The sequence below is a fragment of the Heterocephalus glaber genome, unplaced genomic scaffold (assembly GCF_053883595.1).
Source record: "Heterocephalus glaber isolate CG9 unplaced genomic scaffold, H.glaber_assembly_v1.0 deba00000546, whole genome shotgun sequence".
NCBI lineage: Eukaryota > Metazoa > Chordata > Mammalia > Rodentia > Bathyergidae > Heterocephalus > Heterocephalus glaber.
Window position 1 is genome coordinate 42,999,671 of NW_028258147.1, and position 27,786 is coordinate 43,027,456.

A 27,786-nucleotide genomic window follows, 5' to 3' on the forward strand; every position below is an offset into this window, starting at 1 on the left:
AATAATTTTTCCAAGTCCCTGAGGTCTCAATTGCATTGGAACTTGTCTCCCTGGGGTACTGAACAAGTTCAGACGCCACCTCCAATCCATGCCTACATCTCCCCTTTTCATATTAGATAAAATGCTAAAGAACTGCACACTGTGCATTTTCTTCTGGAAACTCCTCCATGAAGCTGAGCTTTTCCTGTCTGAAGAGTTTTCTTACCCTTCCTCCCTCCTCCCCAAGCCTTACCAAGGTACTCCAGCAGAATTAGCTACTTCCTTCTTTTCAAGCTCCAGTGCTCCTGTTCTCTACCATGGTTTACTTATTATTTATAAGCTTTGGAATTAGAAAGAACTAGATGTGAATTCCAGCTCCTCTACTAATTGTGTAAAACTGAGGTCTCAGTCTCAGTGTGCTCATCTCCAAGCAATCATAACAACAGGACTGACCACAGGGAATTGTAAGGATAGAAAAGTCCTGGTGTGTGGTACAGGCCTGTGGTCCCAGCTACTCAGAAGGATCCCTTGAGCCCAGGGGATTGAGGTCAGCCTGGAAACTAGCAAGACCTATATCTTCAAAGTAAGTAAGTAAATAAATAAATAGCCATCAGAGACAGTATATATATGGTACTTAGGATAGGACCTGGAACATGGGCTATGCTAATCCTCATGGAGAGCCATTATTAGTAATCCCTATAGTACTCTAGTTTGATCAGTGTAGTTATTACTAATATTTGGCAATTACAATAGCTCTTTGTATATACTTGCTTCTGTGTCTTTCTCTACAGAGTTATCTCTAAGTCCCGTAAAGACAGATCCCTTTACTTATTTTACCTTGTTTCACTAGCCCTTAGCATAGGACCTTAAATGTTGGTTGGATTTATGCTGATCTACTTTTGCTCACAGCTAGCATTTTCAGTCTTTTATTCACTTTCTAGACATCTCATAACCCTCAAATAATTAACAAATGACAGTTTGGACTCAGTTTCAACCACCTTTTCCTTGCACATTATGTATCCAGACACTGTCAGCGACACTGACAGATTTAAAATTCAGCTCGGGCCAAAAAGATAAGTCAAATGGGGTCACAGCCAAGGAATGAGAAAGGAATCACTTGGAAAGCTATAAGTAAGATCATCCAATTCTGAGAAATAAGACTAGTCTGTTTGTCACTATTTCTTTTAATCTAAGTTGCAACATTGTGAAGCTAATGAATTTTTACCATATTATTTGTACCTATTGACAGAAATTTGTGGAATCTCGATGTGATGGGGTTTAAAGGCCCTGAGAAAGTACAAGTCAGCATTTGAATTTCCTCTGTAACAAATTTAGCAAGTACTTACAGGATGCTTCTCTTTGCTGAGGACCCCATTGCTTCTCAGAGAGCCTATAGATCAACAACTGTAACAAATGTGAGCTGTGTGATTGCCAAGTGCTTACTAAATGCAGGTACTTCTTTGGCTCTTTCCAGATGTTATTTCTCATCAAACAGGTCGGGAACGAGCATCATAGAGTCAGTCAGTAAGGCTGTTGGTTGCAGGTAAGAGAATATTTGATTTAAGTAACTTAAACATTATTTCAGAGAAGAAATGTGAAGATGGATAGCCAAGAACTCACTCAGTAATTACACGATGTCACCAAGGATCCTGACTCCTTGTAGCCACCCCTGCTACCATCATCAGCACATTGGTTCTCATTCTCCTGTTTGTCACCTTCTGGACTTGAGACAGTTGGCAGTTCTCAAAGGATTATGTTTACCAACAACAACACACCGAGTAAGCAAGAAGTAAATGCCCTTTTCCTCTTAGGGCTCCATCTGAAGACTTCCATTTTCATTTCCGTAGTTATTATTTATGTCACTTATGGCACTCCTAATAAAGCAAAATAGGATTGCAATTGATTACATTAGGTCAACTGGTATTTGCCCACAGCAGATGTCCTGGTCTTCCATGATGTGGAGAGATCTCTGCCAGTAACTTGGACCCTAAATCTAGGTTCTTTTTGCAAAGAAGGTACTAAGTAGCTATTTGTAACTACAATACAACTATCATCACCAATATATCAATAAGAGAGAAGATATTTAGAGAAATTAAAAACTATTCTCAGCACCATGTGGCTCAGAAGTAGAATACAAGATTTCATCTCTAATGCCACTATCAAATTAAGCAATACTTAAAATATCTGAGGATGTAAAAAAAATGTATATATATAGCGCTGGGGATTTAGCTCAGTGGTACTGTCGCCCACCTCACAAGTGCAAGGTCCTGAGTTCAATCCCTGGTCCAAAAAAAAAAAAAAAAGAGGAGAATCCTGTAGGATTAGGGCATTCCAAAAGCAAATTAAGTAAGGATGAGTGAAGAGAAAAGGAAAAAGTAAATTTTCAGACTTCTCCAATAAGCAAAGTAGTGTTATTTACATTGTTTCGGTAAAACTTAAAGCAACAGATTTTAGGGAGGTGGACCCAGAGAAGTTACATAGTTTGTTAATATGGTACAGAGATTTGAAATCAAGCAGTCTTACTTCTCACCCCATGACCTTCCATGTTATTCCTCTGTCAATCTGTATATGGACCCCAAATGGGGTGTCTGGGATCAAACCTTACAGCAGGAACTAGAAAGTCCAGAATCAAGTGAAAGGATTGCTTGGAGTAGAAAAGGAGTAGAGGGTTCCTCAGGAACCTCTTCATTCCTCTCATTGCCTGCTCTGTGTTTGCAGACAGTTGATATTCGCAGTCTGGTCACAGAACAACTCCACTTCTGACATTTTCCCATAAAGTTGTCAATCTAAATTCCTATTTAAAATGACCCATATTTATGGCCACCTGAGAAACTTGGTGGCTGTGAGTGGAGGCTGATAGACAGATCCAAATTACCTACATTTTACAGGAACATTTATCTTCTATCCAGACATGTTTGCCAGAGAGAGAAGTAGTTTGGGCTCATAAATGGAACTTTATTTTGAGATGAGGTGTGTTAATCATTATTTCTCCAAAGCTCTTACTGTCTATGCAATTCTCTGTGTAGGAATTCTGGTGACTAGGATGGATAGAACATGAATAATAAAAAGTTTAAAAGACCAAATATCCAAAGTATCTTTCTAGAAGTTTATACAGGGAGTAAGAATGATCCTTTGTGTGTAAGTAAAGCTTCTTAGGCAAGGAGCTTTGATTTAGAATTCCAGCTTTGCACTTACCAGCTTGAGATTGTCAACCTGTTTTATTTCTCAATGCTCTTTATTTGTTAAAACAAAAAACAAAAAATACAAGAGAGGCAAAACTGACCTGTGTGCATGTGTTTGTGAGCATGGAACAAGGTCAAGCTCAGCTCGGCTGCCTGGCACACAGCAGGTCCAGGCTAGCTTCTTCTTCCCTAAGCTCCCCTATCAGTGGGCACATGCTCTCCCTTTTGGGAGCTGACCTGCTCCAAGGCCAAGCATCCAATGCCCAGCCTTCCAGGGAAGCTAAGCATGGAAGACTGAAGGCCCTCTAACATTTGGTAGTCATCAGCTATGAGCCTCCATGTCACAGGTCAGATCCTGCCATTTTAGCCAAGGAAATCCAGTTGCATACAAGTTGAAAACTGCCTGGCAGTTAGACAAATGTATAGGTATTTCTAAAATGTGTGGGGCTCTTGGAGGAAAATGGAGGTAGGAGTAGTGGTGCATATATCAGCAAAAGCTCAAATAACTCCATATCAAATTAGAACCACTGTTTAGAGAAAAGATGAGGAAACTATGAAAAGGCAGGAAAAATATTTTTCAAGATTTCTGAGTATTGGCAGAAAGTCCATTGTTATTGTTTAGATTATAAATGTCCCCCCAAAGCCTCATGTGTCCAGAGGTGGGGCTTTTAGGTGGTGATTGAATCATGGGGGTTCTGATGAATCCATACCTGAATGTGCTCTCAGGTAGTGGGGCATAGAGAGAAGAGGCAGTCACTCAGGGCGTGACCTGGAAGGTGCAGCTCCTCCTTCACGCTCTGCTTCCTGGGTGCTGTGAGGTGAGCAAGACCTTTTCTCCATCAGACTCTGCCTCTTCTGCCTTGGTACCCGACAACTATGGACTAAGATCTCTGAAACTGTGAGCAGTAGACGCTTACCTCTTGAAGTTAAAGATGTTGAGTATTTTGTCCCAGTGATGAAAAAAAATGACTAAGATACCATCATACGCTGTGTTCCATTTCTCCATTTTCCACTCATTTGTTCTGTTTATTTTTGTTTTGGGGCATATTATTAATAGAGAATGGTGAGGTTTATTTTTGGAAATTCATACATTAATTTAAAATATTGATAATTTTCAATCCCATTATCTCCTCTCCCTTTCCTCCCCCTTCCCCTAATCCCCTTCCCCATCTCCAGAAGTCCATCTTCTGGTTTTCCGTAAGCTCTCATTTATTTATTTGATTGGTCGGGTGGCTTCTCATATAAAACAAAACATAATATTGAACTGTCTGAGTGTGTCTTATTTTCCTTAACGTGATGGCTTCTGGTTTTATACATGTTCCTACAATTGACATGATTTTATTCTTCATTATGCCTGAATGCTATGCTATTGTGCATGTATACCACATTTTCTTTATCCATTCATCCATTGATGGGCATGTACACTCTTTCCATGCTTAGCTATTATGAGTTGCATCATAAACCTCAGCATGCATGTGTCATTTACAGTCTTTAATTCTTTTGGGAATATATACTCAAGAGAAGTTTATGGTATATGTATTTGTATGGCATACAAATACGGTATTTATATTTTTAGTTGTTTGGGAAATCTTCATGCAGACTTCCACAGTGGTTGTAGTAGCTTACATTCTCATTAACAAAGTAAAGGGATTCCTTTTTTCTCACATTCTCACCAGCACTTGTGGCTTTTTGTGTTCTTAAAAATAGCCACTGAGACTGGGGTAAGATGGAATCTCAGACTTGTTTTGATTTGCATTTCCTTAATGGCTCAAGATGTTAAATTTTTTTATATATTGGCTATTTGTACTTCTTCTTTTGGGAACTGACTTTTCAGTTCATTTGCCCATGTTTTAATTGGGTTTTTATTTGGGGGGATTAATTTTTTGAGTTATTTATACACTGTAGATATGAATCTTCTATCAAAAGCATAGCTAACAAAGATTTTCTCTTATTCTGTAGGTTGTTGCATCACTCTGTTATTTCCTTTGTTGTGCAGAAACTTTCAAATTTGATATAATAACATTTTTTGATTCTCGATATTATTTCCTGTATTTTGGAGTCCTGTTCAGGAAATTACTGCCTGTTTTTAAGGCTTCAAGTGTTTCCCTTTGTTATCTTTCAGCAGTTTCAAAGTTCTTGTTGTATATCTAGGTCTTTGATCTATTTTGATTTGATTTTAGTACAGAGTGAGAGAGGGATTTAATTTCAGTCATGTGCAAGAGATACATAGTTTTCCCAGCATCATTTGTTAGTCTGTCTTTTCGCCAGCATATGTTTTTGGCTCCTTTGTCAGAGGCTCCCCTCACTTGCTTTGATTCACAGCCTCCAAAGGAAAAATTTGGGAGACTTTGTTGTTTCCACAAACTTGGATGGTGTCTCCTTCCCTAATCCAGAAAGCAGATGTTTTTGACTCAGCTTTGAAAGTGAATGTCACTTTATTTACTTATTTATTTCTACAGAAATATTTAAACAACTCAAATGTGTGGATCTACCCAGTAACTATTTCTATACAGCATTTTACTTTGGCTTCATTTTTAAATTCTTTGCCTAGATTTCCAACTTAATAAGGAATGGCTGGGTACTGTAACTTTTAGGCACAAATACCAAAACAGAAAAAAATGGGGGGAAGTTTCTTTTCCAGGGCTGAGCTATTTGTGCTCTTTGTCTGGGTGGTGCCACCTGACCCCCCTGGGAAGGGTAGGGTTTCCCCACATCCATCACTCCTACAGAGGGCTGTGTCAGAAGTCCTGGGGCCTCCCCAGCTCCATCTATGTGTGCTTGTTCAGTACATTGTGTTCTGAGAACACACAGGCTGTGATGAAAAAGGTGCATTCCTGCCTCACTGCTCAGGACACTGACCCTTTTGTGAGCCAACTTTCCTCTTCTATTTCTGTCTATGACCTTCTGTAGCTAGTGAGAGTCATTTCAAGTGTTAGCTTGAAAGGTATAACTTTTTCAAAAATATTGGCCCATAACCATCAACATTCAGATATAAGTAAAAAGATATGTCTGTAACAATGTCAGTCACAGCAATCAATGTGTCAGGATTTCAAAGTACATTTTGCAATGCTACCATATGTCAGAATCTACACGTTAATCTAATAAAAATGTTCAGGGATTTCACCAAACATGGTCCCAAAACATGGTCCCAGCACATAGAAAAATGATATCAGTTCATTGTGCTTTTTTTATTTGAGCTCATCATTTACCACTTTGAAATTGTTACAGCTTGATTTATATACTTTTGAAAAGTCTCTCTTTATCTGTTGAGATCAGATTTAGATAAATTATTAAACAGGTAGGGATTTAGCTGATCAGAACTGGGGTCAATATGTAGGTCTACAAATTCCCTATCAGGCCTCAATGCCCACCTCTCTTGATCTTGCTTTGGGGAAGAATTAGGAAAGATTAGGGGAACAGATCAAACTATTCCACCTCTGAGATTTTTATTTTTCTGAAATAATGAAAGCACTAATCTGTCATCCCTGATAAAACATTGAAACTGACTGGATTGACTTCAATATTTTACGCTAATTAAACCTGAAATATGTTTTTATATGCAAGCAGTGTACCAAGAATTACAAATATAAGTGCTGTTAGGGCCCAGAATAGGGTATATGAAGAGGATCTGAGGTACCAGAGTTATGGAAGTAGTAACAACCAGGGGAACATGCTTTGTCTAAAAGGACAGACACCATTCTACATCCCCTGCAAATGCAAATATGGCAAGATTTTCTTTTTCAGTAAAAGTCAGAAATCCTGATGCTTAGGTGAAATCTTCAAACATTGGCCACTAATTTTTTTTTTAGAAAAGTCCTATATGCAAGTAAAAGAGTCTGTCCAATATAGTAATGTAGAGTAACTATAATATCCCATGCTTATCATATATTTTATAATTTATATTTGATATATTTTATCATATATATATCATATATTTTATAATTTTCCATATAGTTTCACATACCTAGGAGAGTCTGAAGTTTACTAACACATAGACATGATAAATATTTGAGGAGATAGAGATGTTAATTACCTTGGTTTATCATTACAGTGGACCCCCCAAGTTCATGGTTGTTAGATTCCTAGAGCACCCATGAATTGTGAAAAATAGCAAATTTCAGATATGGTCAAAAAAAAATCTATAAATGACTATTTTTATAGTTTAAACCCTAAGTATGTTATGTTTCCTAAAGTTATGTAATTTAATAAAATACTGTATTAATAAAGCCTTAGAAGGTGCAGGGCATTTTGGCAGCATCTTGGGCATATTAGAGCTTTAAGAAGAACAAAACCAAGAAGACTCCAGCTACACATGGTACAGCAGCCTGTTATGATGAGGGAATACTGATGAATCTGGGAGACGAGTTACAGGGCAGCAGCCAATCAGCAGCAAGGAGAACTAAATATTGCTCTCTGATTGGCTACTTGCAAGCCTCCCACCAAAAAATAAATTTCGGAGGACATTTGTGGTTTCTGAGAAATTGCAGAGGTTTCCGCAAACAATTATTAGTTAGGTTCTAAGGGAAAATTCACAAATGACTGAGGTCACAAACTGAACCACTATTTCCCTGGGGCATATGGTATACACTGTTTATATGTGTATTGAATAATCAAAGTCAAGCCCATAAGGAGGAAAAATATTACATACCAATTTTAAAAAGAAAAAAAACAAAGTTTGACTGCTGAATTTGGGCCATGTGACACCAGTTCTTGTATTAATTTCATTGGTACAATTTAGATATACGTAATGATCACATTCATCATATGGGACTAACACCAGCACATGATATATATTGATTCCTCTTTTTTTCCCATTTCTCTCCACTCTTTTCAAACTCTCTTCCCCTCCTTATTTACAAAAGCTTTGTTTCCATTAATTCCTTCTTTCCCATTTTTTCTTTTCCCTTCCTTTTCCCCTCACCCCTCCCTAATTCTCTTTCCTTTTGAACAATTTCTTCCTATTTCACATTATATGTTATACATTTTGCTACTTATTCACACTTCCAGTTTCTCACATCAGAGGGAAAATGCAATACTTAGACATATGTGTCAGATTTATTTCAATTAAAAGTATAGTCTCAAGCACACAGGAGGTGAGCTGCTCCCAGCACAGAAGAGTAGGCTTTCAGGCTGTCGTGCCACCCCTGCCAGCACACAGGAGGTGAGCCATGCGAGCGACAGCAGCACACCCCCCCACCCCGTAGAAATGAGAAGACACATAAACAGGTCTCAAAACAAGACTTCCAGATCACCTAAGTCAACCCCAAGGGGCAACAAGATGAAACAATCTGATACCCAACCACCTGGACTCCCTGAACTGGCAACAAAAGAGGATCTAGAAAAAATGAAATCAGAAATAATTTCTCACATAACAGCAGAGATGGTCCCCATAGTACAGGACATGATTAATAAATCTAGAGAGGACACAGATTAAAAAAAAAATAGAAGGGCTGAGGAATACGATGGAATCCCAACATAGGAAAAAAATGGAATCCATAAAACAGGTGCAAACAGATTTTCAGGAGATTAAAAACTCCATTGAAAGTGTACACAGCAGAATGAGCCAATGTGAGGATAGAATTTCAGATATAGAAGATAAGATTGCAATTAGTGATCAGGAAAACAAAAATTTCTTTAAAATAGTAAGGGACCAGGAGAAATTAATCCAGCAGCTGCTAGACAATGCAAAGAAGAATAACATAAGACTGATCAGAATCAATGAAGAAACAAGAGAGAGTGCAGACAAAATAAAAAAAAAAACAAACTGTTCACAGACATGATGGCAAAAAACTTCCCAAGCACGGAGAAAGAACTTGACATACAGATAAGTGAGGCATATAGGACTCCAAATAGCCTTAATCAAAAAAAATCTACACATAGGCATATAATTGTTAAGATTGAAGAAATCCAACAGAAGAACACAGTTCTACAAGCAGTTAGAGAAAAGAAACAAATCGCATACAAAGGAAAGCCCATCAGAATCACAGCAGACTTCTCAATGCAAACCCTCAAGGCAAGAACACCTTGCAGAGATATATTTCAAGCCCTAAAAGAAAACAGCCTCTAACCCAGATCGATGTACCCTGCAAAATTATCTTTCAAAATTGATGGTGAAATAAGATACTTTCATGACAAAGAACATTTTGGAACTTCATGAATACCAAACCAGCACTCCAAAAAATTTTAGAAAAAATTCTAGGAAATGACAACGTGGATCACAACCCCTGAAAGCCCAGCAGAATGAATCTGTTGGGTGCAACAAGAAATTAAATACAAAGGGGAAGAACCCAACAAACAGAAAGAAAAAGTCATGACAGTGATAAGTCAATATGTATGAGTTATAACTATCAATGTTAATGGTCTCAATTCACCAATCAAAAAAAATAGACTTCCAGAATGATGCAAGAAGCAAGATCCAACAATATGCAGTATGCAAGAAACACATTTAATTCAAAAAGAATCTCATAGTCTGAAAGTTAAAGGGTGAAAAACAATACTTCATGTGACCAGAATGTGAAAAAAAAAAAGGAGGAGTAGCTATCCTCTTTGCAGATCAAGTGGATTTCAAATGAAAATCTGGGGAAGCTCCCCCACTGCCATACCAAGCTCCTAGGGCAGAGAAGCTGAGCCAGTCCCAGCACCAGAAAGGTAGCTCCACCACTGCCATCCCAAGCTCCTAGGGCAGAGAAGGTGAGCTGGTCCCACCACTGGGAAGGAAGCTCCCCTGTCGCCATCCCAAGCTCCTAGAGCAGAGAAGCTGAGCTAGTCCCAGCACCCAGAAGGAAGCTCCCCCGCCACCATCCCAAGCTCCTAGGGCAGAGAAGGTGAGCCTCGAGGGTGCCAGAAGCACCCCTCACTCACTCCCCATGGAAATGAGAAGACACGTAAACAAGCCTCAAAAACAGACTTCAAGATCACCTACAGCAACCTCAAAGGGAAATGAGAAGGAACAATCTGATACTCAACAACCTGGACTCTCTGAACTGGCAACAAAAGAGGATCTTGGAAAAATGAAATCAGAAATAATTACTCAGATAACAGCAAAGATTGTGCTCATGGTGCAAGACATGATTAATAAATCTAGAGAGGATACAGATTAAAAAAATAGAGGATCTGAGGAACATGATGGAATTCCAACATAGAAAACAAATGGAATCCATAAAACAGATGCACACAGATTTCCAGGAGATTAAAAACTCCATCAAAAGTCTGCACAGCAGAATGAACCAATGTGAGGATAGCATTTCAGATATAGAAGAAAAGACTGCAATTAGTGACCAGGAAAAGAAAAATTGCTTCAAAATTGTAAATGAACATGAGAAATCAATCCAACAGTTGCTAGATGATGCAAAGAAGAATAACATAAGACTGATTGGAGTCAATGAAGAAAGAGGAGAGAGTTCAGATGACATAAAAAAACTGTTCACAGAAGTGATAGCAGGAAAATTCCCAAGCAGGGGAAAAGAACTTGACATACAGATAAGTGAAGCATATAGGACTCCAACTAGCCTTGATCAAAAAAAACTACACATAGGCATATAATAGTTAAGATTCCAGAAGCCCAACAGAAGAACAAAATTCTCCAAGCAGTTAGAGAAAAGAAACAAATCACATACAAAGGAAAGCCCATCAGAATCACAGCAGACTTCTCAACGCAAACCCTCAAGACAAGAAGAGCTTGGAGTGATGTATTCCAAGCCCTAAAGGAAAACAGCCTCCAACCCAGGTTGATGTACCCTGCAAAACTATCTTTCAAAATTGATGGAGAAATAAGATACTTTCATGATAAAGAGCACCTCAGAAACATCATGAATATCAAACCAGCACTCCAAAAAATTTTAGACAATACCCTAGGAAAAGACAATGAGGATCACAACCCCAGGAAACCCAGCAGAATGAATCCATTGGGCGTGACAAATTAAATGCAAAGGGGGAAAATCCAAGAAAAAGAAAATGTCATGATGAGGCTTTTAAAACTGTTAACTTCATCTCCCTAGTGAGTGTATAATTCAATCTTGTTATTGTACTGATTAGTATTTTTCTGACTCAAGAGTTGCACACTTTTGCTTGTGCTGTACTGGGTATTTATCATCTTATGTGTACTTTTTAATTGGGTTGTCTATTAATGAGCTCTAAGAATTCTTTATATATTCTGGTCATAGGTTGTATGCATTGTAAATATGGTCTGTTTAAGGGCTACTTTTCATTTTAATGATGTCATTTAAAGTTCTAAATTATGACGGAATCTCATTTATCAATTTTTTTCTTTTATACATCATGTTTTTTGTATCCTAGGTAGTTCTTGCCTACCCTGAATTCATAAACATTTTCCCTATAATTTCTTCTTAAAGTTTTATACTTTTAGGCTTTCATATTTAGGTTCATAGATGCCTTCAAGTTATTTTCATGCATGGAAATAAAGGGTTGAGGTTAGTTTTTCATACACGGATACTAGGTCTTCTAGTGTCATTTGCTGAAAACACTATCTTTTCCTCTGGTCTTGAATTCAGTTTATGTTCTATAAAATGCTAATGTTAAATAATCTTTCAAAACTCAGTGGACCATATATGTGTGGTTCTATGTCTAGATTCTCTGTTTTTTTTACAATGATCTATATGTCTTTCCTTACACCAACACTACCTTTATTACTGTAGCTTTAGAAGAAGTCTTAAAATTAGGTACTAAACGTCTTACAACACTGTTTTTGTTTTTGTTTTTTTCTTTTTACTTTTCTAGGTCCTTTGTACTCCTACATAACTTTTAAATTTCAATATCCAATTCTTCATTTATAGCAAGTATACACAGACCTGAATTTTTATATATACCTTGTGTTTTCTAATCCTGCTAAATTCAAATACAAGTTCTAGGGGATCCTAGAGATTTCTTAGTATTTTCTCTGTAGATGGTCATTTCATCTACATATAAAGATTTTACATCTACCTTGCCAATCCTGTCCCAATTGTGTCATTTTATTGCCACACTACTTTGGTTTAGGCCTATGTTTCAAAGTTTAATGGACAGATAAAGAGTAAGCATATCTGCCCTTGTTCCCCACCTTAAGGAGAAAGCATTTTATCTTCTGCAGTAATATAAGGTGCTTTTGCTGGAAGTATGGAGTACATGTCTTTAATCTGTTGAGAAGGCTCTGTTTTACTTCTAGTCTCCTGATAGCTTTTACCATGAACAGCTGTAGAATTTAGTCCAATACTTTTTCCCCAACTAGTGACAGGATCATATGGCTTGTTTCTTTCCTCTGTTAAAATGATGACTTTTGGGGGTGGATCTTCCAATGCTGAATCAACACTGCCATCCCTATAATAAAACCACTTTCCACATACTGCCAGATCTGACTTCTAATAGTTTGTTTTGTTAAACAAATTTCTATCTATGTTCATAATTTTTTCTTCCATTATCTCTATCCAGTTTTAGTATTAGCACAATGTTGATTTCCTAAAATGAGGGGAGAAGTATTCCTTCACTTTTCTGCTTTAAATGTTTGATATAATTTATCAGTTGAAATGTATATCAGCCTGCTGTTGTCATATAGGTAGGTTTTCAATCTAGGAGTATACTTTCTTTAATAGGTGCTATTCAAATTTTATATTTCCTCCAGAGTTAGTTTCATTAATTTGTCTTCCAAGGTACTTCATAGAAGTTGTCAAATATATTTCAAAAAAGATTTTTGTGACATGTTTTCTATATCCTTCTAAATTCTGTAAAATCTGTAGTAATGTCTCCTAGATCTTGATATTGTAATGTTTTTATTAAATTCTTTTATTGGTATATTGTAGGTATACAACACAATTACATTTCTCATTGGGAATTGTACCTTTACATAATGCATCTTGGTTCTTATTTTTTTCCCATTCGTAGCCCTCCCTTCACCCCCTCCACCCTTCCCTATTTAAAAGACTTTATTTCCATTTTTTCCATTTCTCATCATCTTTCCTTTCCCTTCTTTCCTTTCCCCTGCCCCTCCCACTACCCCTACCCCTTTGGACCTTTTCTTCCTATTTTGCATTATTTATTATTCATTCTAATCATTGGTACATTTTAGGTATACAATATAATGACATTCATCATTGGAAATTTGCACCTTTACATAGTCTCTCTTGGTTCTTATTTTTCACCATTGCCCAGCCCTCCCTTCAACCACTCTATTCCTCCCTATTTACAAAAATTTTGTAAATATTTTTCCATTTTCTCATATTAATCCCATTCACTTCTATCCTTTCCCCTAACCTTCCCACTTCCTTCCCCTTTGTGCCTTTTCTTCCTATTTCACATTACCTATTATACATCTAGTCCTTATTTACACTTTCAGTTTCTCACATCAGAGAAACTATTCGGTATTTATAAACGTGTGTCCTATTTATTTCACTTAAGAGTATCGCCTCAATGTGCACCAAATTAGCTATAAATGTCTCTAATTTCTCATTTTTGATGGCTGAGTAGTATTCCATTTTATTCAAAAAACACATTTTCTTGATCCAGTCTCCAGGTGATGGGCATTTGGGCTGTTTCCAAGTTTTAGCTATTACAAACTGTGCTGCTATGAACATGGGTGCACATATATCACTGTGGTATGATTCTTTTAATTCTTTGGGGAAGATCCCCAGCAGTGGAATAGCGGGGTCAAATGGGACTTCCAGTCCTAGTTATTTGAGCTATCTCCATATTGATTTCCATAGTGGTTGCACCAGTCCACACTCCTACCAGCAGTGGAGCAGGGTTCCTCTTTCTCCACAGCCCTGCCAGCATTTGTTATTGCTTGATTTCATGATAGCAGCCATTCTTTCTGGAGTGAAGTGGAATTTCAGCATTGGTTTCATTTGCATCTCTCGACTGACCAGTGATGTTGAACATTTTTTCATGTATTTATTTGCTATTTCTACTTCTTTATCTGAGAAATGTCTGCTCATTTCAGATGCCCAGTTTTGGACTGGGTCTTTAAATTTGGGAGGTCTGATCTTTTTAAGTTCTTTATAGATTGAGATAGTAGACCTTTGTCTGAGGAAGAGCAGGTGAAGATTTTTTCCCACATTGTGGGTTGTCTCTTCACACTGCTGGTGGTTTCTCTTGCTGTGCAGAAGCTTTTTAATAAGAGGAGATCCCATTTGTTGATTGTTTGTGCTAGTTCACGGGCAACTGAGGTTTTGTTCATAAAATCTTTTCCTACATGGATGTCTTCAAGGGTTCTACCTAACCTCTGTTCCAACTGGTTCAGAGTTTCTATTTTAATATTTAGATCTTTAAGTCATTTTGATTTTAATTTAGTGCATGGTGAGAGATATAGGTCTAGTTTTAATCTTTGGCAAGTTGAAATCCAATTTTTCCAGCACCATTTATTAAAGAGGCTATCTTTCCTCCAGTGACGGTGTTTGGCTCCTTTGTCGAAGATGAGATGGCTGAGTGTGTCTGGCATTGTTTCTGCATCTTCTAATCTGTTCCACTGGTCCTCAGGTCTGTTTCTTTGCCAGTACCATGCTGTTTTTAATCACAGTACCTCCGTAGTATAGTTGCAGGTTGGAGATTGTGATACCCCTAGCCATGTCTCTGTTGCCTAGAATTGCTTTTGCTATTCTGGGTCTCTTCTTGTTCCAAATGAATTCTTGGATTGTTTTCTCAAGGTCCATGAAGTATGCTGCTGGGATCTCAATTGGAATTGCATTAAATCGATGTAGCAGTTTTGGAAGTATGGCCATTTTCACTATATTAATCCTTCCTACCCAGGAACAGGGGATGTCTGTCCATTTTCTGATACCATCTTCAATCTCTCTTTTCAGAGTGCCATAGTTTTCAGAGAAGAGGTCTTTGATTTCTTTCATTAGGTTGATTCCTTGGTATTTCAGTTTTTTGGATGCTATTGTGAAAGGAATTATTTGCCCTATTTCTCTCTCAGTGAGTGTGTCATTCGTGTAGAGGAAAGCTATTGATTTTTGTGTGTTGACCTTGTAACCAGCTACTTGACTGAATTTGGTTATTAAGTCTAGAAGACTTTTGGTGGAGTTCTTGGGGTCTTCTATATAGAGTATCATGTCATCTGCAAATAATGACAATTTGACTTCTTCATTACCTATCTTTATTCCTTTTATTTCTTTCTCTTGTCTAATTGCCATGGCTAATGTTTCCAGAACTATATTGAACAAGAGTGGTGATAGTGGTCATCCTTGTCTTGTTTCTGATTTTAGTGTGAAGGATTTCAGTTTTTGACCATTTAGTATGATATTGGCTGTTGGTTTTTCATAAGATGGCTTCTATGAGTTTGAGGTAGAGACCATCTATTCCAATTTTTTGCAGGGTTTTTATCATAAATGCATGTTGGATTTTGTCAAATGATTTTTCTGTGTCTATGGAGATAATCATATGGTTTTTGTCCTTGGCTTTATTGATACAGTGTATTACATTGATTGATTTTCGTATATTGAACCATCCCTGCATCCCTAGGATGAATCCTACCTAATCAGGGTGTATGATCTTCTTGATGATCTTCTGCATTCTGTTTGCCATTATCTTATTAAGGATTTTTGCATCACTGTTTATTAGTGAGATTGGCCTATAGTTCTCCTTTTCAGTTGAGTCTTTCTCCGCTTTAGGGATCAAGGTGATGCTTGCTTCCAGGAATGAATTTGGGAGTATTGCTTCCCTTTCAATTTCACTGAAGAGTTTAAACAGTAGTGGCAGCAGTTCCTCTCTAAATGTCTTGTAGAAGTCAGCAGTGAAGCCATCAGGGCATGGGCTTTTCTTAGATGATAAGTTTTAATTACATTTTCAATGTCATTGGTTGATATTAGGTTGTTCAGAATTTTTAGGTCTTCTTCGTTCAACTTTGGTAATTCATATGTATCTAGGAATCTGTCCATTTCTTCTGTGTTGTCCATCTTATTGGTGTATAGGTTCTGGAAGTAGGTATGGATGATCCTCTGGATTTCTGCTGGGTCTGTTGTAATTTCACCCTTTTCATTCTCAATTGCGTGGATTTGGGCCTTTTCTTTCCTTTTTCTGATAAGGTTGGCTAAGGGTTTGTCAATTTTGTTGATTCTTTCAAAGAACCAACTCTTGGTTTCATTGATTTTTTTGTATTGTTCTCTTAGTCTCCATTGCATTGATTTTTCCTCTGATCTTTATAATTTCCTCCCTTGTATGAGCTTTGGGGTTGTCCTGCTCTTCATTTTCTAGAAGCTTGAGGTGCAGCATCAGGTTGTTTAATTGGGCTCATTCTGTTTTCTTAATATGCATATTCACTGCTATGAATTTCCCCCATAAGACTGCTTTCATTGTGTCCCATAGATTCTGATAAGTTGTATTGTCATTGTCATTTAAGTGAAGGAACTGTCTAATTTTCTCTTTAATTTCCTCTGTGACCCATTGATTATTCAGAAGTGTGTTGTTCAATTTCCACATGTTTATGAAATTTTTCCAGTTTCTTTTGCTATGGATCTCCAATTTCATCGCACTATGGTCTGATAATATTCAGGGGATAACTTCAATTCCTTTGCACTTACTTAAACATGTTCTATGTGTGAGTATGTGATCTATTTTTGAGAATGACCCATGTGCAGCTGAGAAGAATGTGTATTCTGATTTTGTGGGGTGGAAGACTCTGTAGACATCTGTTAAGTTCATTTGTTCAAGAGTTCGATTGAGTTCTAGTATTTCATTACTTATTTTTAGTCTAGTTGATCTATCTATTTGTGACAGTGTGGTGTTGAGGGCCCCACTACAATTGTATTAGTGGATATATAACTTTTCATGTCCATTAGTATTTGTTTTATATAGTTGGGTGCACTAGTGTTTGGTGCATAAATATGATTGTCATCTCTTCCTCTTGGATTGTTCCCTTTACAAGGATGTAGTGTCCTTCTTTGTCTCTCTTAGTCAGTGTTGGTTTGAAATCTACTTGATCTGCAAAGGGGATAGCTACTCCTGCTTTTTTTCGGGTTCCTGTCACATGGAGTATTGTTTTCCACCCTTTAACTTTCAGTCTATGAGTTTCCTTTTGAATTAAGTGTGTTTCTTGTATGCAGCATATTGTTGGATTTTGCTTCTTGACCCATTCTGCCAGTCTATTTCTTTTGATTGGTGAATTGAGACCATTAACGTTGATGGTTATAACGGAAATGTATTGACTTGTCATTGCCATGACTTTTTCTTTTTGTTGGGTTCTCCCCCTTTACATTTAATTTCTTGTCATGCCAGATGGGTTCATTCTGCTTTGCTTCCTGGGGTTGTGATCTTCAATGTCTTTTCCTAGGCTATTGTGTAAAATTTTTTGGAGTGCTGGTTTGGTATTCACGAAGTTCCTAAGGTGCTCTTTGTCATGAAAGTATCTTATTTCTCCATCCATTTTGAAAGATAGTTTTGCAGGGTACATCAATCTTGGTTGGAGGCTGTTTTCTTTTAGGGCTTAGAATATGTCACTCCAAGCTCTTCTTGCCTTGATGGTTTGTGTTGAGAAGTCTGATGTGATTCTGATGGGCTTTCCTTTGTATGTGATTTGTTTCTTTCCTCTGACTGCTTGGAGAACTTTGTTCTTCTGTTGAGTTTCTGAAATCTTAACAATTATATGCCTATGTGTAGATTGTTTTTTTGATCAAGGCTACTTGGAATCCTATATGCCTCACTTATCTGTATGTCAAGTTCTTTTCCCCTCCTTGGAAAGTTTTCCTCCATTATTTCTGTGAAGAGATGTTTTATGTCATCTGCACTCTCTCCTGTTTCTTCATTGACTCCAATCAGTCTTTTGTTATTCTTCTTTGCATCATCTAGCAGTTACTGGATTGATTTCTCATGTTCCCTTATAATTTTGAAGCAGTTTTTCTTTTCCTGGTCACTAATTGCAGTCTTATCTTCTATATCTGAAATTCTGTCCTCACATTGGCTCATTCTGCTATGTAGACTTTCAATGGAGTTTTTCATGTCCTGGAAATCTATTTGCATCTCTTTTATGGATTCCATTCGTTTCCTATGTTGGGATTCCATCATGTTCCTCAGCTCCTCTCTAGATTTATTAATCATGTCTTGCACTTTGGGTACAATTTCTCCTGTTATCTGAGAAATTATTTCTGATTTCATTTTTTCAAGACCCCCTTTTGTTGCCAGTTCAGTGGGTCCAGGTGGTTGAGTATCAGAGTGTTCCATCTCATTTCCCTTTGGGGTTGCTGTAGGTGATCTGGAAGTCTGGTTTTGAGACTTATTTATATGTTTTCTCATTTCAACTGGGGCGGGGGGCTGTTAGCACCTGCACAGATTCCCTCCTCTGATCTGGGTGAGGTGGGACAGGGCCCGGGAGCAGCGGTAGGGTTGGTGACTCAAAAGCCCTTTCCTGTGTGCTGGGAGCAGCCGGAGGGATGGTGGCCAGGAAACCCCTTCCTCTGGACCAGGAGCAGTGGGATGGTGGCTCAGAAGCCCCCCCTCTGGGCCGGGAGTGGTGGGAGGGTTGGTGGCCCGGAAGCCCCTTCCTCTGGGACAGGAGCAGTGGGACAGAAGGTGGCCCAAAAGCCCTTTCCTCTGGGCTGGGAGCAGCAGGAGGGATGGTGACCGGGAAGCCCTTTCCTCTGGACCAGGAGCAGTGGGACAATGGCTCAGAAGCCCCTACCTCTGGGCTGGGAACAGTGGGACTCAGTACCTTGGTCTGGTGGTCTGGTGTCCTCTACGTCTTTGTAGTGTGGAATCAGGTGTCTCCCTGTCTGCAGCAGGGTGATTCAGTGTCTTCTGCGTGACTCAGGACCTCGGTAGGGCATGCACAGACCTGCCTGTCTGCAGCAGGCTGATTCGACATGTGTTCCGCATGACTGGGGACCTCAGTAGGGTGTGGGCCAGACTTCTTTAAATTTCTTGTCAGTTTCAGCAGTGAGACCATGAGGACCTGAGCTTTTTTGCTGTTGTTGGTAAGGTTTTAATTACATTTTCAATTTCATTGCCTAATATGGGGTTATTTATAATTTTAATAACTTCTTGATTCAGCTTTGGTAATTCATATGTATATAGGAATCTGTCCATTTCTTCTGTGTTTTCCATCTTATTAGAGTTCAGGTTCTTGAAGTAGGTATGTATGATCTTCTGGATTTTCACAAGGTCCATTGTGATTTCACCCTTTTCATTCCTAATTGTGTGAATTTGTGTCTCTTCTTTCCTTTTTTTTTATAAGGTTGGCTAAGTGTTTATCAATTGTATTTAATCTTTCAAAGAACCAACTCTTGGTTCATTGATTTTTGAATTAATTTTTTACTCTGAATTACATTATTTTCTGCTCTGATCTTTATAATTTCCTCCTTCATGTGAACTTTGGGCTTGACTTTTTCTTTTTCTAGAAGCTTGAGGTTCAACATTAGATTTTTTATTTGAGCTCATTCTGTTTTTCTGATGTGACAATTCTCCATCATATATTTTCCTCTTAGGACTGCTTTCATTACATTTCTTAAGTTTTACTATATTGTGTTGGCATTATCATTTAATTGTAGATACTGTTTAATTTCTTCTTTAATTTTGTCTATGACCCATTGGTTGTTCAGTAGGGTATTATTTAATTTCCATATATTTATGGAGTTTTTGTGGTTTCTTTTGCCATTAATTTCCAATTTCATTTCACTGTGTTCAAATAATATGCATGGGATAATTTCAATTCCTTTGCATTTACTTCAGCATTTTCTAGAGGCTAGTATGTGGTCTGTTATAGAGAACATCCCATGTGCAGCTAAGAAGAATGTGTATTTTGATGTTTTGTGATGAAACACTCTGAAGACATCTCCTAAGTCCATTTGTTCACAAGTCTGGCTCCCTTCAGATATTTCTGTTTTGATTTTTTTTGTCTAATTGATCTATTTATGACAGTAGAGTATTAAGGTTCCCCATTACAATTGTGTGAGTGCCTATTAAATTTTTCATGTCCATATATGTCTTATATGGTTGGGTGCATCAATATTTGGTACATATATATGTATAACTGTAATCTCTTCTTCTTGGAGCTTTCCCTTAACAAGTATGTAGTGACCTTCTTTATCTTTTTTGATCAGTCTTGGCTTGAAGTTCACATTGTCTTCAAATAAAATAGCTATCCCCGCTTTTCTCTGGATTTCTGTCACATGGAATATTATTTTCCATCCTTTGACTTTCAGTCTATGAATTTCTTTTTGAGTTAATGTGTTACCTTATGGAGCATATTGTTGGATCTTATTTTTTAAATTTATTCTGCAATCTGTTTCATTTGATTAGTGAATTGAGACCATTTATATTGATGGTTGTAACTGATATGTATTGGCTTTTCTTTGTCATATTATCTTCCTGCTGTTGATTCCGTTTTTCCCCTGTGTTTAATTGCTTGCCCTGCCTGGTGGCTTCTTTCTATTCATGTTTGCAGAATTGTGTTTTTCATTATCTCTTTCTAAAATGTCCTTCAAAACACTTTGAAGAGCTGGTTTGTTGGTCATGAATTTCTTTAGTGGTTTGTCATGGAAATATCTTATTTCTCCATTGATTTTGAAAGATAGGTTTGTGGAGTACATCAATATGGGTCAGAGGTTGTTTTCTTTTAGGTCTTGAAATATTTTACTTCAAGTTCTCCTTGACTTAAGGGTTTGTATTGAAAAATCTGTTGTGATTCTGATTGGCTTTCCTTTGTGGGTGATTTTTTTCTTTTCTCTAACATGTTTTAATATTCTGTCCTTGTGCTGCATTTCTGGAATCTTGATTATTATATGCCTTGATGTAGATTTATTTTGGTCATGACTATTTGGAGTTCTATATGACTCACTTATTTGTATGACAAATTCTTTTTCCATGTTTGGGAAGTTTTCTGCCATTACTTCTGTGAACATGTTTTTTATGGTTTGTGCACTGCAAACAATCAGTCTTATATTGTTCTTCTCTGCATCATCTTGAAATTGTTGGATTGAATTTTTATGGTCCCTCACTATTTTTAAGAAATCTTTGTTTTCATCATTAGTAATTGCAATCCCATCTAATATTCTGTCTTCATCTTGGTTCATATAATTGCATATACTTTCAATGGAGTTTTTAATCTCCTGGATATCAATTTGTTTTATGGATTCCATTTCTTTCCTATGTTGGATATTAATGGTTTCCATCATTTTCCTAAGCTCCTCTATTTGTTTCAATCTGTGTCTACTCTAGATTCATTGAGCATATCCTTCATTTTGATTGTCCTTTTTTTTTACCTGAGAAATTATTTTCCCAATAGACTCATCCATCTGTTTTTTTACTTCTACTGCTATCATTTCAGGAAGTTCAGGTCCATGGCTTCTGATTTCACCTATCCTGTTGTCCCCTAGACTTGTTCTGGGTGAGCTGGAGGTTTGGGGCTGCATTTTGCTTCTGCATCTTGTTATTTTCTATTTTTTATTTTATTTTGTTTTCTAAGTTTTTGCTTGCCTATTTCTGATGGTAGATAGCTTTATCACTAGTGTTGAGGCTTCTCTAGGAAGTGTCTATTCCTCAGAGATGTCTTCTAGATATAGATGGTTCTTAGTCTTTGTGTCAATTCCAAGATCCTACCTTCAAAATTTATTAAGGATGAGAGGTTTTTATCTATTTAGCTCAGCTCCTAGTCCTTTGGTAATGGACTATGGTGGTGGTTATGACCCCAGACAATCACAGTGTTGTCATACAAGGGAGAACAATTGATTACAATAGGTATAACATCCTGGCTAAAGCAGTACTATTGGCAATAGCAATAGCATTAAGCACAGCCTAGCAACTGACAAACTGTGGTAACTATTAGTTACCTCTAACAATATGAGCAAGCTCTACCAGTTTATAACAAAATCAAACGTACATCAAGAACTTTTATGCAATGAGTTTCCCCTTACTAGTGATTTTACCCTGGGGGGAGGGATTTAAGAGGGATAGGGACAAAACAGAGAATTAATGAAGAGAAATATGGTAGAAGAAAGGCTGGAGGGCAAAGGATGAATAACCAAGCCTTGGGAAACTGGAGAAGACAGCAGGAGAGAAAGAATGAAGGCAAAAGCAAAAGAATATTGAACAAACCAGTAAGAAAGGAGACACTGTTCACCACATGAAAATATAAAATCAAGAGAGATAGTTGAGGTAAGAGAGAAAGATGAATAGAACAGAATAAAAATAAAGGCATAAAACCTAAATAACCTTAACAAAAACACTCAACCAGACAGAAAAAGGAAAATAAATCAAGCAAACAAAGAAAAAGGAAAACAATAAAATTCCTCTGATGTCCACAGTTCCGTGTGTTAGATGCAGAGCCCAGAAATGTGCTGTGTAACCTCACCAAGTCTGTAGTAAGATTAGTGCTAGGTATGGGGCTGCTTTTGGCCTCTGGATGTGGGAGCTGGGGTCATTCTTTAGCCAGCAACTTTCCAGATGTCCCTTGGCGGGCCCTCCCATATCTCCCATCATGCTCTCCTAGCTGCCATGGCACCCTCAGATGGATCCAGGCCAAGCTACTCCCAGGTTGGTGCACAGTTGGCTTCTCCTGGACCTTGCAGGGCCACCTCTGTCCCACATGGCTGACTGTTCTCACACACTGACCATAGGCTGGTGGGGAAGTGGGGTTGCCCCACCACTAGCTAAGGCCACTTGCCTGTTTGCTGTTTGTATTGTTGGTTGCAGGGCAGGGAGTTGCCTCTATCCCACTGCCAGCCAAGGCTGCTTGCCTAGCTGCACCACTAGTCACAGAACAGGGGAATACATCCAATCCTTTTTAGCTAAGGCTAAGACTGTCTTCTTGAGGCCACCAGAGCAAAGTCTAGGTGGTCCTAGTCCCCACTTCTTGGCAAAATTTCCCCCAGTCTTCTGTTCAACTTCTGGCAGTCTACTGTGCCTGGACAGTCCTTCCCTCCTTCCACTCTGGGATGCTGGCAGTGAAGAGACTCTGGAGCTGCTCTGCTGTTGGAATTGCCTTTTAAAATAAAATGTCAACCCTTCCACCCGCTGCTGATCCATGCAACTGTGCGCCAGGTCCTGTTCCACCTCACTCACCAACTGTTGACCCTGGAAGGTGCTTGGGAAAGTATCTCACGTTCTCACTGCTGCCTCCAATTGCATACAATTTTCCCAGTGCAGGTCAAGTCTCTGGTTCACAGTGAGCAGCAAAGTTGTTTTCCCTGCCTCCCATCAGTCTGTGGTCTGCAATAGTGAGCTATTTCTTCTGTATCAATGGATCCCATTTTCTTCTCTCCTGTCAGTTCCCACATGATTTCTTGGTGCTCTCACTTTGTTTCCTCTCCAGGCTGCTGATTTCCAGACTCTGGGCACTTTGTTCTGGAGAAGCTACATTGCTGACTCTTACCGCTCCACCATTTTTCCTCCCCAAAAGCTTGTGATATCAATTTTTGATCTCTATAACAGACTAGAATTTGGAGGTTTGTCCTGCCCACATGAACTGGGGCTCATAAATCTGAAGGTGCAGTGGCCTTGGTGTGATGGTGAGTCTGCCCTCATCCTTTGGCATGCAGAGTGGCTCAAGCAGAGGCACTCTCCACTGCATCCTATGGTCCTTCACTACATCAGCATACACTGAGAATTCACTCGAAGCACATAGATCTTGGTTTTCTGTGTCTGCCATAACAAATTGCCACTTTAGTGGCTTAAGACAACAACAGTTTCTTACCAGGCAGTTGTTAGCTACATTTCTCGGATAAATCTCACTTTTCTGGATACTCTAAGGCAAAATCCTTTTCCTTAACTTTTCTAGTCTTTTGAAGATGCCCATATTCCTGTACTTGCAGCTCCTTCCTCCATCTCCAAAGCCAGTGTTTCATGTGGAGTTCTCATATGACATGGTTCTGACCTCTCCTCTGGTCCTGGCTCTTCTGCTTCCTCTTCAACTTTTAAAGATGTTTCTGATTGCATTAAGCCCACTTGGCCGATCTATTTTAAGGTGAACTGACAAGTAACCTTAACACCCCTTTACCCTTTAGCCTAATATATTCATGGGTCTCAGAGATTAGGCTGTGCCTCTTTAGTGAAGGAGGACATGATTTTGCCTCCCAGACAGAAGAAGTTTTATTGACATATGGGTGGCCAAAGATGATGCTGAAGCTTTAGATTAGGAGCAGTGTAGGACAGGTTTCACACCTAAGGAATCCATTTCCATTAACTCTTGAATTCCTTCTATGAATGATAGAAGTGGTGACTTATGATCTGGTTGCTTATTTAGTCTGAGGGTTATCAAAGGCCTTTACTTCTTGTACTTACTTTTGTTCTTGTTGAGTTTGGAACTACTAGTGGCCCTGGAGTTCCCAAACCAGAGGACAAACAGCCATAAATATAGAAAATAGACCACAAAAGAACACAGAATGGAATGTTCCTGACTTTACTTTAAATGCCTAATTTTCCAGAGTGTACACATGGCCATAAAGCTTAAGCATCACTTTGACTGGAATGAGATGCCTAAAGACCCAAAAGGATGGTAGCAACATTCTCCACAGTGGACTAATCCACCAGTGTTCCTAGCTGACTGTGCTCTGAGGAGTGCCAACCCATCTGGAGGAGATGGTCACTGTGGTTTACCCTTGGATGGTGCATTTCCTGCTGGTACTCTTCCCTCATGCTTTGTTTCTGGCTGCTAGCAAGTGAGCAGCTTTGCTCCACCACACCCTTCCCCTATGAAGTTCTTGTCTTGGAGCCAGCTGACCATGGTCTGAATCTGTGAGCCAAGCTAAACCTCTTCCCTTCTAAGCTACGGGTGTCAGATTCTGTGTCCATACAACAGGGAAGCTGACTAATACGATATGATATGCAATGGTCTTACTCAACATTCTATCTCATCACTTAGCCATTCACTTAGCTCCTCTGCATGAAAAAAAGAAGCACTCCAGTAGCAAATGCTTTTTCCTGTTTGTCCACTTAAAATGCCTATAACAAAGGACTTAGCTTTGTTTCTTTTCACTGCTTTGTAAAAATGTACTATACTTTTGTGGAATGGCTTCACAGCCTGTAATTCTGTGTCAGGGCTAAGATGAGGAAACTGAAAGAAGACTCCAAAATGAATAAAACACCTTCTGGTCCTCATTCCCTTATCAGGTGCACAACTGAGTAAAAAAGGAAAAAAAAGGCAACAGAGGAGAGGAAAGAGTATGTATTGGAGAGCAGAGACTTCTGCATGGAGCTTTAAAATGCAAAAATGGAACACTGATGTTACAATTTGGTTTTCTGCCTCAAAATTTAAATTAATTACCATTTCAGTGAGATGACTGCAAAGAAACATTTCTAGTGGAGTGGAAAAGTTGCAAGTAGTAACACAGGAAGACAGGCAGTCAGCGCTGCAGTGTGGATAAGGAGCAACTGAACACGGATCTCTTTCAGAAGCTCGTCTCACTTCTTGCAGCTTTTGACCAATGCGTATTTTGACAAATATGAGCTAACTTGTGAAACTCAAAATATAAAATATTTTATCAAAGTAAAACCACAAAAATTGTTAATTATTGCATATAAATATGACATATAGTTCTTATTATTGGAATCATTGTAAAAGAAGTCTATCTTCCCTTCTAGGCTGAGAAGTTGATGAAGAGACGAACTCTGATTTACCTTGTGCTTCCAAACTTGGGTCATAGTTACTGCCTGGTAGGTACTTAGTAAGGACATAGTTTGGATTCTACACTGTTTTGTTCTGAATTTCACTCTCCCACAAATTCGTGATATCACAAAAACACAGGATGATGCAGGGCTCTGGCTTTCATGATCTTCACCCCTTTGGGTTATGCCTGTGCTTATGTTATGCAGTTAAGAGACTGATAATCAAGTGACCCTAAAAAACAGTGAGACTATCCAGGGTTATCACTGTGAGTCCTATATAATTACAGGGACCTGAAGAGTGGAAGAGGAAGGCGTTCAGATGCAACAGCAGGACAATCAGAGGCATAGAAGGTGTGTGGGATGCAAACGTGTGTGCTGTTTCCGGTTCTGTGCTCTGGAGACCACATATAAGGAATGGAGAGAGGGCAAGGGATCTAAGGGTAGTTCCATCCACCAGTCAAGAAGAAAATAGGAAACTTAATCTCATAGCCATGTGCCTATGAATTTTGCCAACAACCCAAATAACGTGGACCCTCCCTGAACCCTCCAGAAGGGATGTAGTCTCACCATCTTGATTCTAGTCTGATGAGATCATGTTATCAGACCTACAGAATTGGGAAGTAAATCTCTGTTGTATTGTCATTCTTTCCATGGTGATTTATTACAGCAACTATAGATAACTGATAGAAACACTACTGTAGATCTCTAAAAATCTCTCCTCTATAGCTACATGCCTGGTATCTCAGAAACGAAGTGCTCCCTCCCTCCTCTCCCCCACAGAACACCTATTACCCATTCACAAGCACTGGCAGCATAGGACCTAACAATGCTAGCCTGTGTTCTTATGGGTATTTTATCTGATGCAATTGACTGTAAGTTCCTTGAAAGTTGGGACCAGGTAGTGTCATCTATACCTCTTTCTGACTATTTTAGGAGAAGCTATTCATTTCTGCCAAGGAGATGTCCAAAATCCATTTGGGAAGGGATAAGCACAGGCTTGACTAGGGAGTTGTTTTTCAAACTGAGTTTTACAGTGACAATCTGAGAATCAGGTAGAAATGCTGAGTCCACTGAAAAGGGCATTACTGATCCAAAGGAGAGCCAAGACAAATACAGCAGCTAACATATGAACCCAGGTGTCTGGAGCCAGAAAGTGAAAAGAGCGAGCAAGTAGGTTGGGAGAAATGGCAAGGACCTAGTAGATTACATAAAACTGCTGGGCTGGGAGTTTGCCTTTTGAGCCCCCTAGGATATTGTTAGCCGGACTGAAAACATTCAGGGGAGTATGGTATCCATAGAATGCCATTTTCCTATATGACAATGGGAACCTGCAGTTATATCTATCCTCCTATCACAGGACTACCATCAAGGAATAGCTCGCAATTGATGTAGTATCTCCAATTTTCCAGAGATTATTTCCTCCAAAGAATTCTAGAGTCCAAATTTATAACTAACTAAGTGCCAAGAGTCTTGGATTACTTCACTTGATTCCATAACCCAAGTCTAAGGCTCCAAAAACAAGATGTGCTCCACCACGCGCGCGCATGCACGCACACACACACACACACACACACACTGCTACACACACTCATGCACACTTGGTTTCAGCCTGGAAAGTTTGATTGTAGAAATGACTTTGCCTTTGAATCTCAGCCAATCCTAGGAGCCCTTCATGGTTCTCCTTCGGAAATACAGATCATCCCCAAATCAAATTTTTCAGCTCACCAGTCCCAAGTGGTAGCTTTTCCAGCCAAGTCACCCCTGGAATTGTATTTTAAACTCTTTTAGCAGAGAAAAATATTTGGATCTCTGCCTATTTTGCAAAGGCTTAGCATTGAATTACATACCCAGAGTTTCTGTTTTTTTAATATTATGTGTCTGTACTATTTAAACATACATGGAAAGTAGTATTTTTTCCTAACAAACTAAAGCTTGCTGGCGCCAGCACAGTATTGGTGCTTGTGACCATTGTGTGAGTTGTGTTACCCCATACAGTTAAGGGACTGAGTTAAGTAGTCTGAGTGCACGGGATGGAGCCAGAGTGGGACATGAGATGTGGGCCTTCCCTTTGCTTTTCTGGAAAGTGTGATCATTACAGAACTTACAAAGA

The 27,786-nt window shown here is 38.7% G+C and overlaps 1 long non-coding RNA gene across 2 annotated transcripts in view; it reads right to left on the bottom strand.

Moving 5' to 3' along the window:
* LOC110345377 (uncharacterized) overlaps nt 1–27,786 on the bottom strand; it is a 95,472-nt gene that overhangs the window by 38,387 nt on the left and 29,299 nt on the right. For both annotated transcript variants that reach the window (XR_015448789.1, XR_015448788.1), the window contains exons 3-4: nt 1,600–1,853; nt 1,326–1,509 (exon numbers count right to left, since the gene is read on the bottom strand). This is a non-coding gene — a long non-coding RNA (uncharacterized LOC110345377). The remainder of the gene's footprint in view (nt 1–1,325; nt 1,510–1,599; nt 1,854–27,786) is intronic.